The 4,625-nt window shown below is 39.0% G+C and overlaps 1 non-coding gene across 1 annotated transcript; it reads left to right on the top strand.

Moving 5' to 3' along the window:
* The first annotated feature begins 1,493 nt into the window (after positions 1-1,493).
* On the top strand, positions 1,494-1,600 carry LOC141694830 (small nucleolar RNA R71). The gene has a single exon (XR_012564112.1). It is a non-coding gene; the product is annotated as a small nucleolar RNA R71 (small nucleolar RNA).
* Positions 1,601-4,625: the final 3,025 nt, after the last annotated feature.

The raw sequence follows: 4,625 nt of genomic DNA, 5'->3' as shown, positions 1-4,625 counted from the left end.
TCACCCTTCTACACATCTATCAAGGTACGGCCAGTCGCCAAGAAGGGTATCTCCAAGATTATGGGAATCTTCTTATCCTCCTCAAAATCAAGAACTACGAAATCAGCAGGGAATATGAGTTTATCAACCTTGACCAAGACATCCTCCACAATACCTCGAGGATATATAATAGAACGATCGGCCAACTGCAAAGTCATATAAGTCAGTTTTGGATCAGGCAAGTTCAACTTCTTGAAGATTAATAAAGGCATTAGATTGATGCTAGCTCCCAAGTCATATAAGCATCTGTCGAAAGACACTTTTCCAATAGTACACGAAATAGTGAAGCTTCCAGGATCTTTTAGCTTTGGAGGCAACTTCTGTTGCAGCACAACACTGCATTCCTCTGTGAGAGCAATAGTCTCTAAATCATCTAGCTTCACTTTCCAAGAAAGAATACCCTTCATAAACTTTACGTAACTAGGCATCTGCTTAAGAGCCTCGGCGAAAGGTATGTTGATGTGAAGTTTCTTGAACACCTCCAGAAACTTCTCAAATTGCTTATCCAGCTTTTTCTTCTGCAGCCGCTTAGGAAAAGGCGGTGGAGGATAGTTCTGTTTCTCCCCTGTATTACCCTCAGGAGGAATGTGCTCAATAGTAGTCTTCCTTGGTTCCACTTCTGCTTCCCGCTGCTCTACTTCTTCAACCCCAGCTTCTTCCTCCGAAACTTGAGTTTGTTCGGTATTCGCAACCTTCCTAGACCTCAAAGTGATTGCCTTCACCTGCTCCTTAGCTTCCCTCTTTCCTTGTACTTCAGTGTCACTAGGTAGTGTACCCGGTTGACGATTTAGCAAGGCATTGGCAATTTGTCCAATTTGATTTTCCAAGGTCTTGATGAAGACAGCTTGGATTTTGCACATAAGCTTCAACTCCTCTAATTCAGATTTTTTATTAGCTTGTTGCAGCTGAAGTTGATGTCTTGATGTATATTGCTGTTGCTGAAAACTAGGGGGTTGTACTACTTAGCTGGGTACTGCTGATAAGGCTGTTGAACCGCATTCTGAGCGTTGCTCCAGCTGAAATTAGGATGATTGCGGTTATTAGGATGATAGGTAGCTGGCACAGGTTGTTGCGATCACTGAAAGTTGCTCACGAGCTGAGCTGATTCACTAGAAATAGCACACTGATCAGTCTCATAGGCACTAGCACAAAGCTCACAGATACTAGAGATTTGATTAACTCCATAATTAGCCTAAATGTCCACCTTCATCGTCAAAGCCTTAAGTTGGGCAGCTATAGCAGTTGCTGCATCCAACTCTAGAATTCTTGCTACTTTTCCCTAAGTCAGTCTCTGGGAAGGATTCTGGTATTCATTAGCAGCCATCAGTTCAATTAATTTATAAGCTTCATTGTAGCTCTTAGCCCACAAGGCTCCTCCTGATGCTGTATCGAGCATGGGTCTAGAAGCAGCACCCAATCCATTATAGAAACAGTTTATAATCATCCAATCAGGCATACCATTATGTAGGCACTTCCTTAGAATCTCCGTATATCGATCCCAGGCCTCACACAGAGATTCTCCAGTTTGCTGAGCAAACTGAGTAAGAGCATTCCTGATTGCAGCAGTCTTCGCCATAGGGAAGAATTTAGTGAGAAACTTTTAAGCAAGCTCTTCCCAAGCAGTGATAGAATCTGGTGGTAGAGAATATAACCAGCACTTAGCTTTATCCCTCAGAGAGAATGGGAAGAGTCGTAGTTTAATAGCATTTTCAGTCACACCATTGAACTTGAAAGTGTCACAGATCTCGATAAAATCCCTGATGTGCATGTTGGGGTCTTCTGTAGGAGAACCCCTAAACTGAACTGAGTTCTGTATCATCCGAATCGTGCTCGACTTGATCTCAAAAGTGTTAGCTGAGATGGCTGGCCTGATGATGCTTGACTGAGTATCATTGATCTTAGGCTGAGAATAGTCCATCAAAGCCTTAGGAATTTCTGCTTGATCTCCCATTACTACTAAAGCCGGTTCCTCGACTTTCTCTTCTTCTTCTACCTTCTCTTCGTCCTTAAAAACTTCCTTTCAAATCACTACAACTTCTTCCTCGGCTTGATCCAGAGTTCTCTTACGAGCTCGCGAACGCGTATGCATACACGCTCGCTAAAGTACCTGAAATAAGACAAGGAAACAGATGAGTAACAATGTCCGCGTCAATGAACTTTAACGACCACTGATGACAAATTAACACCGAGTCCCCGGCAGCAGCGCCAAAAACTTGTTAGTCGCTAAACACGCGCTAAAATATACGCAAGTATACGCGTTCGCAAGTAGTATAAGATTTAGATCAAATTCGTTCCCACATAGACTCTTTGGTTAATTTAAGAATATGCGCCTATGCAACAATGATATGGTTATTATCCAATGCTAAGACAAATAAGAAGTCGAGATTGTTTATAACTAAGAACTAAACTAACAATTATAATTAAGAGAATAAGAATTATTGAATTAATATATATGACATACATGGGATTCTAACTTCATTAGATACTTCATTCAATAGCCTTTTCGTTCGTAACCTTAGCATGTAATGGTGATGAAACTAATCAGATAACACGAAACTGATAAATGCCAACTTTCGTTGCACGAATACCATACTACCAGACATCCACAAAATAGATAGAAGCTGAATAGACACCAATTATATTGAGACCCTATATGTCTATAGAATTTGACAATATAACGGTTTATTGCACAAGTTATTTATCTTGATTACATAGGGCAAGTAAGATGGTTAAAATTACCTACGAATCATGCATAACAATAACACATGAACCTATGCCAGCATGGCAAGTTCTAAATCCTTAAATTCACTTGCGCTTCATTAAGAATTAACACACTATCTTATAAGTTCGCGATGCTCATAAAAAGAATATGCACAACCATTACTAGGTTATCATACAATCACCACACACTAAGACATCGAAACAAATCAACTAAAGAAATTCATAAATAAATCCGTTAGAACCCCACGATAACGATTAGCCCACAATCGGACTCATTATCAACGCGGGTTCCGATGAAAGCATGATATAATAAACGTAGTCTTTATAAATGAATAATAAACAAAGCACAAAACAAGAGTATAGGTTCAAGAATAAGAAAACTAGCATCCAACGCTACAACTTAAACAAAGAATCACAAGTTAAACTAGATCTTCTTCACGTTGGTTGAATTGTGCTAAAACGGTCTTCTTACGCCTTCTTCTTGTGCTCTCGTGTGTCTCTCTATAAAAACGAGCTTATTTATGTATATATAGTAGCCCCATGCAGAGTAGAAGTCTTCTGGATCAAAAGCCCAATAGAATCAGGATTTCTTTTCTCAACCTGGCGCGGCCGCGCGCTTGACCAGCGCGGGTGCGCTGAGCTTCTGGAATTCGGGCGCGGTCGTGCGCTATCTTAGCGCGGGCGCGCTGACCTCCTGATGAAAATTATGAATTCTTCATTTTTCCTTGCTGATTCGAGCCGGTTTTCCAAGAGCTTTTATTCCAACACCTCCCTAACACCAAAGTAGCACCAAAATAATGCTAATTGACCTGATTATCTGGATAATGCCTGAAAATACAAAAACACTAGAAAACACAGTAAAACACCAACAACTTGAATACAAATACACCAATTCAAAGCTTTACAGAGCGTAATAAGGTGTCATAAATGCCACTCAACAGCAGTCACTCGTGCGGTAATCTTATAAAGTAAATGGATACTATATGACTCTAGACTCTTTATGTTATTAATTTGGGCTTGTAAGCCCAAATAATAGAGGATTTTTTAAAGGGACACACATTGTTTACAATGTCTGAGGACTTGGTTGTGACCCCATTATCATCAATGTCTTGTGTAACATATTTCCGCAGTTTGAAGGTTCATCCAAGTGATGTCGAGGAACAGGAAATCAGCATTGGAATGGAAGAGGTAAAAAGAAAAATTTTAAATTAGTACTACTTCCCATTGTTTCATGAATATGTTAATTTACTGAACTATAATCTCTTTACCTATTTACTCTGAAAATTTTAGATATTTGGTTGTTAAGGTATCCGATGTACTATACTTCAGTCACCTCTCTATGAGATTTATATTAGATAGTACTATGGTGTGATTAATAATCACCCTTAATAAAATGGTGTGATTAATGATCAGCCATAATAAACCAGTGTGATTAGAAAAAAAAGTTTATGTACTTTCAATATTTGGTCAAATACAAATAACAGATAGGTGAGGAACTTGGGAAGTAGGGACTTAGAACTATAGAGTAATCATTTTAAACAAGAATAGCCTACCTTCTACAAATACTTTACGTTTTCATTTGATACTTCATAATTTATGCAGGCCTACAAATTACTGAGGGCGTCTTTATGCTCTACTTCAGTTTTAACCAAAAGCCTCTAGCATTTAATAATGACAAACCGAAAGGAAGAAATCATGCATGACAGAGCAAAATCAGAGATCTGAAGCTGGCCAGGAAACAAAAAGGGACATCGATATTCCAAGTGTTTTTGAAATTATTATGACTATGTCGCTTGATATTATTAGAAGTCTAGGACCAGAGAAAACACTTTTGCCTTTTACTACATAAACATGCAATTCAGCTT

This window comes from Apium graveolens, chromosome 10 (genome assembly GCF_009905375.1).
Source record: "Apium graveolens cultivar Ventura chromosome 10, ASM990537v1, whole genome shotgun sequence".
Classification (NCBI taxonomy): domain Eukaryota; kingdom Viridiplantae; phylum Streptophyta; class Magnoliopsida; order Apiales; family Apiaceae; genus Apium; species Apium graveolens.
Note: the sequence above shows the minus strand (reverse complement) of the source record. Positions and strands in the feature narration are given on the sequence as shown.